This window comes from Amphiura filiformis, chromosome 12 (genome assembly GCF_039555335.1).
Source record: "Amphiura filiformis chromosome 12, Afil_fr2py, whole genome shotgun sequence".
NCBI lineage: Eukaryota > Metazoa > Echinodermata > Ophiuroidea > Amphilepidida > Amphiuridae > Amphiura > Amphiura filiformis.
Window position 1 is genome coordinate 5,990,964 of NC_092639.1, and position 10,569 is coordinate 6,001,532.

General features: G+C 36.7%; 1 long non-coding RNA gene across 1 annotated transcript; it reads right to left on the reverse strand.

The window, feature by feature from the left end:
• Positions 1-4,567: 4,567 nt before the first annotated feature.
• On the reverse strand, positions 4,568-6,538 carry LOC140165309 (uncharacterized). Its single transcript, XR_011860674.1, has 3 exons — positions 6,477-6,538; positions 5,241-5,309; positions 4,568-4,646 (listed from the first exon to the last, which is right to left on the reverse strand). It is a non-coding gene; the product is annotated as an uncharacterized lncRNA (long non-coding RNA).
• Between the last annotated feature and the right edge of the window lie 4,031 nt (positions 6,539-10,569).

A 10,569-nucleotide genomic window follows, 5' to 3' on the forward strand; every position in this document is an offset into this window, starting at 1 on the left:
CAGAAGTTTTATGAATCTGCCGCAAAAATCTCTTGCTGCTTTCTTTTATACCGGAGCGGATCAAAAGAAGTTCCAAAATACATAATAAAATATTACATGTATTAAAACGATTTGATTATTGTTTAGTTTTAGAATTATGCTTCTTATATTTTCAAGTGTCCGGATACTTTTTCTGGGCATTATAGTAACTAACCCTCCAATGAATGAGCGAGATATTGCGTTTTCATGTCAAGAGAGAAACTGTTTTAATCATTATACCCCTTTATATTCTGTGAAATGACAATGGTTTAACCACATACTACAACAGACTATTCGTCAACATATCAAGTCCCAGCAGCACCCGTTAATGAGAACTAACCGATCACTCCATGAAGTGCTACGCACATACCGCGCATGTTTACTTTTTTTAGGAAACGCGAAGACACGTATTGCTCTATTGCATATACGCGAAAAGCATGCAATTCTGGCGTGATATTAGACACGCACGATTGAACGATCGGCCCTCATGAATATGCGACAATTCACATCATACAAAGCTTGGGGACTTTGGCTGATTGCGAATAGTCTGTAGTAGTCTGGGGGTTGAACGCAATTTAACGGTATCAAGGCACTTCAGAAAATATTACATTTTTTATTGTCTTTGACGGTGTTATTTATTACATGAAAGTAAGATACCATTAAACCGACGAGGAGTAAAAACCAATAAAACTAGGAAGATAGCTGCTCTAAATATCTGTTATAGAGAACATTTGATTCAAATATTTATATCGTCTCTTGCAGCACTCTACATATGGTTCTCATAATTGATTATATACAAAACTATAAGTAGAAAAATATCACTATTGTTAATAACTATAATCATATTTACAATTGTTTTACTCGAGCAATTTGAAAGTTTAGTAACCTGTTTTGTAAGTACGTTTTTAGAAGTATCAGTGGATGGGTATAGAATAGATGCTATTTATATATGCGCCAAAAAAGTATCCTTACACTTGGAAAAATAATCACAGTTCCAAAACTGAACCATGTTGGAATAAATTTGTTATTTTAATAAATGCACTATCTAATCCTGCACATTATGACACCACATTGTGACCTCAAGAAGTAAAGTTGAATTGAATGCATTCAAGCAATTGAATAGACGAAGGTCCAGTTTAAAAAGTGATAAACTGGCCTATACAAGGCGCAAAAAGATTCCAACAAGGGCAACATATAGACAACACAGTTTCTTCAATGAAGCTTTATTTAAAGCAGTTTTTATTTCAGTTTTTACCTCTCTGTACCTTTCATTTTATTTGTCAGTTCTTTTGTTTCAGTTTCTTTTGTTCCTTTTGTTTTAAATTAAAGGCACGCATAAATTAGCCATTCACCACTCTCAAACCAGATGTCTAGTCCGTGGAGTTTTGAATAGGACAGTTTGTCACTTTTAAAACTGGACCTTCATCTAATCAAATGCTTGTAACTTTGCTTCTTGAAGTCGCATTGGATCCAATGGTGTGTCATAATGTGCCGGATCTATTAACCCAAATATTGTTTAGTTTTAGAATTAGGATATTTCGTCTCCAAGTGTATGGATACTCTTTTTCCACAGTATAGAGAACGGGAAAGCAGCCAATATAGCGATATTATATCGTCCAAACTTTACAACCTTGTCTCGCAAGTCTAAATACTTATTCTGTTATTCATATTTAATACAAAACCATAATTTATTCTGTTAGTATGATTTAAAGAGTTTGATGAGCCATTGGAGGTTTTATTTGTCTAAACAAAATAGTACAATTATTAACTTTCTTATCGAAAGTAAGCAGAAATATGTTTACACACACTAAATAAACAGCCAAATCAGTAAACACGTCCATAGGCAAAGACCGATGAAGAATCCGATGTTACCCAAGACTCGGGCGCAATGAGATGCTGAAACAGCCCCTTCGTAGTCACCATGTGAGTAACGATCGTGGACCTGTCGAAGAATAACAGAGATAACAAAATAATGTCAATTAAGATATCTGCCGGTAAAGTTCTTGTTTTGAAATATTTTCTCAAGATATCAAGAGCTATCTTAAGAACTACTGAACCAATACTAAGCTTGTTTGTACTCATTTTAATGCATTTTTCATGCTGATTCAAAATATGGTCATGACAATTTACATTTCTGAAATTTTTGAATTAAAAAAATTGAAACATGTCGTCTGCAGTCGACACCCGCGTGAAGAGAGTTAAAGTTAGACGAGAGGTATTGTTGGTCGACCCAGCTAAAAATCGATTATTTTAATCAAAATATTATTGAAAAATAACACTTTAATGTTTTGCAAAACTTCATTCTGCAAATCATATACTTTGAAAACTTGCTTGATTTACTGTTGTTAATGAATTATGTACGTTTTACAAAAGTGTTGTTGTTTCAACATAACTCAAGAACCACAGGACCTACAAAAGTATATCTGTGATATTTGAATTCTTCTACACACTCGCTATGAAATGATCTATGCAATTTTTGCTGAAGCTTTCGCAAGATACTATGAACTACCAAATCACAACAGTTTGACATAGTTGCTAACATTAAATTGAATTAGTTAAGAGCTGTGCAATAATGATGTATATCACAATGGTTTGCCAAAACTCGCTTGCCCCTGTTTTGGATTTGCCAAAAAGTCCTTACTCTTTAGAGATGGTATGTGATGAGAGAGCAGCGAACATGAATTCTGCATAATTATGAACAGTTTGTTTGAGCATGAAGTATAGATGAGATGCCCCACGTGCCAATATTGCTTCTCCTCCTTTTAGTCAGCAGTCCTTGCCCACTCCATTGGTCAGATAATGCCCCACCTCTTTGGTACCCATAATAATTGCACCACCCCAATTCTAGTCAATGGTGTATGGTTTGATAAAGCTGGATGTATCTTAAAGTTTACTTTAAAGCTTAAGAAGGTATGCTTATATTTTGTATCAAATTGCAACTTTCTGGATTTTTCAGGACATTAATTTGAATAATTTTTGCTCCATTGCTTAAACGTAGATTTCTCGACTGGAATTATTCAAAGCTATATTTTGTATTATTCATCACTATTTGACTGCTTCATTATTCATGTTATTAGCAGATCAATACATAGCCATGTCATGCTAAATATTTCCAAACAGCTGGTGGGAAGGATTTGGAATCTGATACCAATCAGATTTACATCCGTTTTTAAATCCAATACCGCATCAAGTCGCCACTGTTAGGGTTGCACCCGAGACCTTATGCATCAGGGTCATATACTTATTATGAACGCAATTGCGATACACTCGCTTAATATTACATGTACAGGGTGGGCCAAAAACAACTTTACCCAATTAAAATGTTTCATATGTCAACATTGAAACGTCTGCTTCAAATTGTTTTTATATATTCGTAAAGAACATCTTCTTAAGAGTATTTGGTGAAAAAACTATTCAAAAAAGTATTAAATTAAAAACGTTACGCTAGTTTTAAATCAAAGGGTCAAAATTAACTTTGTCCACACGAAGGCCTAGTGGCTGTCGCTTCGCATCACTTGCAATAGCGAGTTCGATAGAGAATGAGAACCACTTATACGCACACATTTGTTCAGCAATTTTATATAACACAATCAAATAAACCAAATATAAACAATTTAAATATCAAGCTACGATATTTCGTCATTTTTGTCATTACGAAATGTTTATCTACAAGAAAGTTACTGCACTTATTGCGTTCGTGGTATGTTCGGCAAATTGTTGCGTCGAGAACTGACTCAGTTCTTGGATGTCCGCTTCTTGCTTTGCATCTATTCATTACACTTCCGAAGTTGTGAAAGTTGTTCATATGTAGAGTTATGGTAGGTTTCGGGAAACGAATCCGAAATCGACGCTGCACTTCCATGAAGCTTTCTGTTCTTAAGTAGGTCTATACCTCTCCCATAAAAGTCCTCTCTTGTGTTGTGAATTGCCTTATCTTGACACTTTGCAAACCTATTTAGAAATAAGCCACGCAGTCACAAAATGCACGAAGGCCTATTTAAAATTCAAAAATTGCTCCAGGTGAATCCTTTGTAATTGTGTAATAATTGTTGGTCAATGAGAGGAGTGAAGTTCGAATACATGACAAGCTAGTGGGGATTAAAATCGATTGAATTCGTTCATGCATGTAAAACAATTATCACTTTTCAAAGACAAGCCAAACGTGTTTACTAATTAATGTATGCCTAAACGCACATGTTTGCCTTACTCTTAGCAATTCGACACATCCCATTGAGTTACGTGTGGACAAAGTGATTTTTTACCCTCGGACGTAAAACTAGCACCATTTTGTTAATTTAGCTTCTTTTGCTTTCATTTTTTCATCACATACTTTTAGGAAGACATTCATTTAGAATATGTAACAATATCATGAATAGCTCTTCCACAATTCGAGCAACCACCCTCTGAAATTGGGCAAAGTTGTTTTTGGCCCACACTGTAGAGTACTAGGAAATTTGAAAATTCAAAATACCTACCACACAGCTAAAACATAGTGCCACGAGTCCCAAAGGGAAGAAGCAAAACCATAGTACAGTGCAGGAGAGGCACATTTGATTGGGTGGTGGGTATTGGCGCTCTGCTATAACCACAGTTGCAGGTCGTTGAGCATTGCCGTAGTCGTACTGATACTGCAAACAAATATGAAAACAATTTTTTGCCTTGGAATACATTTTTAACCAGACCAATGTTCATTTAATTTGCTATTCAACATGTAACTTGCTTCAGTTGCTAGTATATTTACTACAGGAGCTTACATGATGACTAAATAGTGAAATACCAGAAGGAACGCAATGCTAGTTTCCAGCCCAGTTAGATATTATCTAAACAAGGTTCCTTCGCTACTACTTATATTATCAACCATGTCTAAAAACAAATGAAATCTCACAATATAACATGATTTTAATCATGGTTGAAACTGACTTTACTGTTTCTGAATTTTATGAAAGACATTTAAGGCCAATACATGACCAATAAGATTCTGAACAAGTGGAAGTTTTATTAAAATTCCTCAGTGGAATCCTCACGATTGCAAAATTTAGAAAATCCCAAAAACGGCTTGTGCCCCCCAATCAGACCCGGTGCCCCCAATCATGGTCGGTACCCCTCCCCCACCCCATCGGATGACCCACGCTACGCCACTGAAATTCCTTATTGGTTCTCGTTGGTTTCTAAACCATTCGCTTTAATAATCATCTCACTTGTCCTCTATTGTGCATTATTACCTGACATGAAGGCATTCCTGGTTGTTGCATAACGATACGATGATCAGGGAATCCTGGGTAAGCAGGTGGCTAAACGAAAATAAAAATGATCAATCATTAGTAGATTGCAGTTTTTTAATTTCTCCATATTTTCGGATCCAATCTTTTATTACACTTAAAGCCTTTTCAGACATTGCTAGCTTAGCTAAACTTCAATTCCCCTCGAGTAGGTGCGTATTTCGTTGGTCGCAGTTTAATCGCGCGCGTAAAGCCCATAGAGTACACGCACGCGTACAATGGCGGTTTGTCGGTACGCTTGCAGCGAACCGCGTAAACGAATTGAAGCTGGAACAAGTTTGGAATTTTTCACTATTATACACAAAGCCAAAAAAGAACAATTTTTCACAAGGTCATATCTTAAAATCCTGTGCATCAAAATGAACCGAAATTACACACAGTATTACTTCAATACTCTACTCTGACACAACAGCAAAATACACTGACATTGAACAGCGTCCTTGAACACATTCACAGATCAAAAATGGCACCCATGTTGCACTCATCACCTGTGTATGTGTGCAATCATAGATTGAATACAATACCGCTCTTTTAAAACATACTAATCTTGCAGGTGCGAGTGATCAGCATTTCTTTGACATCTTTGGTTCAATACATAGGTACTGTGTGAACGTTGCAGTACATGGCGATCTTTTCAAAAATTGTATTCATCTATTGCTATGGTAGTTAATCCGATAATTACGTCACTTCGACAGTGAATAGTTTACTTTAGGTTTAAATAAAATAAATACAAATTTCGGTATTTATATAGCGCCTTACCACAGATCACGGAGTGTTCAAAGCGCTGTAATTTCGCTGCCATGGTGAATCATCACAATCAGATAGCATCAACTAGGCATTGTGCCGCCGAAATAGCGCAAACCTATCCGCACTTAGATTGTAACATCCACCATTTATCTGTGCAGCTCCCAAAATTCCACTGGGTGAAGGAAGTTTTTGATAACCAAACAACTTGTCACCGATTTTTTGAAAGCAGGAGAAAACCGGAGATCCCGGAGAAAACCTGCGAGAGCGAGCATGGAATCGGTATAAACCAAGTGCACATGAGTCCTTGGGCCGCGAGCGAAGCGAGGGAACTACCGCTGCGCCAACTCACAGGTTTCTACTATTGTTAATACTCCATGCCACATGACAAAAACACTTAATAATAATAATAATAATCTTAACATATGTACTTACAGGTTGTTGGTGTCCATATGTGTTTGGGTATCCAGAAGTTGTTATCGTCGTTTGCATCTGTTGTGAAACTCCAACTTGAATACCCGGATACGGTGGGGGCTAAAACAACAGACAAACAACGTAGTGAAATATTCGACATACTCCTCATGAAGTTACACAATACGGATGATTATAATTATATATATATATTATAATATATTAACAAGATTATTTTTATATTCCCAATAGCCTATATTAATTAGGTATTTGGTTATTCGTAGCCTCATCCCCCACTTTTCTCAAAATAAGTGATAAAAGGAATAAAGAGGGCTTTTTATATCCATTTTATGATTACAGTTGGTCTCTACTCGTTGTATACTGAGAGCTGGTATCCATTTTTATCCCTTGAAGAAGAAAAGTTTTGCCTTTTTCAAAACGTCGGGTTTTTAACTCTGTTTATATCTTTCGTGTTATTTCCCCATTGAATGTTGTGTCACATTTTGCCTGTTTTGAAGTAAAAAAGTTGAGCCTTATCCTAGAATAAGGATGAGGCTTATTACCTTTTCATCATACATAAATCCGATTGGCGGTGCGGATCCACGTTGTGTTGAAGATGCGCCAGTGCTAGCTCCAGCTTGTGCTGATTAAATAAAATAGAAAACGATTGCTGTCAGTTTACTCCCAACTGTAAACATGGGCGTCAATCCGGGGGGGGGGCAGGGGTGACGTGTCCCCACCTTTCGGTAAAATGACCCATGTTGTATTCTTCCAAGCCACTTTTTGTGGGGGGGCAGGGGTAACGTGTCCCCCACCTTTCGGTAAAATGACCCATGTTTTATTCTTCTAAGCCACTTTTTGACAATTCAGGCTGATTACCCACCCCACCCCCACCCCCACATTTCAAGCAGGATGACTGAAATGACTTACTATTGACTGTGAACTGTGACCCTGTTATGTAAGTTGTACCACAAAATTGCGGTTACGAGCTGAGCACACTCGCTAATTCATTCAGATTCAAATTGACCTTCATATTTTAAGAATCAGCAGGTTATTTTGCCATATAGAAAACAAAGATTTGACTATAAACATGGAAGGTTGCAAAAAAGAGACCCTAGACATGCTAAACGTCGAAGGTTGCAAAGTTAACGTAGATACCGACATACAGTAAAACCCGACCCTTTTTCGACGTTTTCTCGGTTGCGAGACGGACATATACCAAATAACCCGCTGGGCAATTAAAATGTATGTGAGAGTAAAATCGCTGGATTCTATGTGACATTTAAAGAACCATCCTTCATTTCCCATACATTCATTATGGATTTTATATACTTACCATTTACTGATGTACGCTGTTCATCATTTGTTACTGCTAAATTGTCAGCCATGTTTGATTGTTCACGTAAAAACGAGTACTAATAAGACTGTGATATCTGTTGAACATTTGGACTTTGATCTCGATAACGTCATCTCCATAAACAGCATCGCTATGGTAGTTGTTTGGCGTTTAGAAAGCATCATATAGGAACAATATTTTAACATAATGTCTGGTGTTTTTCTTTTTTAAAACAATGTAAGTCCCTGGAAAAGTCGAACTAGTAGAAGTAGGCTAGTATAAAGTGATCATAATTTTATTAGATATGAAACGTTGCTTTAGGTTTTTCATACATTTTCTCTCGACTAGTTGAATAAGAACATAATTTGTCAACATCTTTTGAAACACCCTGATACGCATGACGCATTTAAATTGTATAGGATATGAAGAAGTTCTCGGAAAGGTGGATGCCAGAAGGATGTAATGTATTGTAATGATGTTATCAATGCGGTATTGTAAAAAAATCTAGCTTTTAATCAAAGACCCATTATATACCAAAATAATAAACAATAAACATTTTGAAGTGACGGGGATGTGCGATCAGTGAATCAAAACGAGGGATTTGACACCAAAAAAGGGATAGGCGGTGGAAGGGGGAGGAAAGGACGAAGTAGATGATTTTTCTTCGTTTACAATTAAAATCTATTTCATGAGACATTTTAGGGATTCCCCTTTCTTGCATCAACTTGATCAAAAGCAAATTGAATCATTTCTAATTTTGGATCATATGGGAATTCCCCTGAGATTGTAAAGTGAAGATGACATCATATTGGATTCCACTCAGGAAGTGATGTCACGGGATTACTCTCAGGAAGTGATGTCATGTGAAAGGTTAATGTTATAATTAAGACTTGAGAATTCCCAAGATCACATTTGGCTATTAAAATAATGGGATTTCCCAGTGCTTGATATATAAGAGAATGTAAACATAATTCTTCACAGTTTATAGTGTTGATCTGGGCTAGCTAGCTAATATGGCTTACAGTCCAATTCCTTCACAGAAAGGAAATTGCGAACCAGAATTATTTTATGTAGTCAATGTGCTACTACCTGCCAGTGTTGTCGGAAAAGATCTAGAATACGTCAAAGAACGTACTTCTTCCAAGAAATGAATATATATTCTTCTGTCAACTTGCTGAAGTCTGTTTTTTTGTTATTCAACGCATCTGTCAATATAAGTGGGGACAACGGCATCGCAGTCCTGCTTCCTGAAGATATTGTGTGATAGGTGGAAATAGCACCATTTTTGGAGAAAGCAGCGCAAGGGGATAAGCGTTTGGAGAAAGCAGCGCAAGGAGACAAATGTTTGGAGAAAGCATCGCAAGGAGATACATATTTGGAGAAAGCAGCGCAAGGAGATTTGTGTGAGGATTCTATTCGCAAGGATATTTATCAATGCAAGTGTACAATGGACTTCGCTGATTTTCGCAGGACAAGTGAATAAGGATATACATCAGCCGTCCAGAACATTGCAAGAACTTTATGATAACTAACAAGAAGACTGCTGGCTAAGTACTGATTAATTTAAAGCTGTAATTGTGTGATTATATTGTGTATGCAATTGTTGTTATATGTACCAATCATATTTAACTTTCAATTAAAGACTTAGATTTTGTTAGCTTAATCAAACAGTGTATTTGTGTTGTGCATTCGTGTGAGTTTGGTTAAAAGGTGATTTTGGCCTTGAGTCCTGTACGACTCGTAACAATATTCATAATGTATAATTCAAAATGTAAGGGATTTTGGCGCTAGCGTCCCAAAAAGCAACCTTTTTTCAAAATTTTTACGCTTTTTCAATTTTTGCTAATTCGTTTTGCCGCCCCTTCATTTTTGCCGCCCCTGTTTTTGCTTCCGCCCCTTCGTTTTTGCCGCCCCCTACTTTGACCCCGGGGGGTGGCGCCCCAAAGGCCCCCCAAAATACGCGCATGCAAACCTTCGGAAAAGTGAACCTTCAGAATAGCGAACTTCACCCATGATAAAGCCTATGAGGCTAGTCATGTCCTCCTGTTTTCTTTCTCAAAGAGAAAAAAAACTATAGTATATTTCCTCATAGTCTTTATCATCTAGTTCGGGATACTTGGGATACTTGAAGGAAGTATCCATTTTGACTGATATCTCTCTTGTTGTTCATGTTGGTGCATTGTATCCTCATATTTACATTATCTTTTGAAATATTTTCCCAATTAGTATTAAAGAAAATCATGTACAACGTACATAATTAATTGTTGAGAAAATTATAAACGTAAATTATTAGCAAAATTATTATTAACAAACTGTAGTCATGATCTCTTTCGCGAAAGCGTTTGACTCCACTATATAAAAAGTACTATTAAAATAACTTCTTTTTTGATGGTCTGTATGAAAACACACACACAAAAAACACAAAACCACAAACAAATAAAACAGAAAAACTTTGATGTGATACACTCTAACGCGATAGCACAAATATCGTACGGATATGGCGCCAACTGTCCTGCTAATTTGGATCGAATATCCAAGCTCTTCCCATCTGTGGGCTTCTTGAAGGTAAACTGATGCATCAGATGCATGTAAAAGATAAAGTGTTCCATCCGAGCTAGCTGTTCTCCGAGACCCACTCGTTTACCTGCATTGTACGAAAAAACAGTGAATGTGTCATTAATAGCCCTATATGTGACCGTCCACGGCGAATGAGCCGTAAATTCCTCCCCCGGTCAATTTTGTTTTATTTCGTGTTTAAAAAGTAAACATCATAAACTTAAA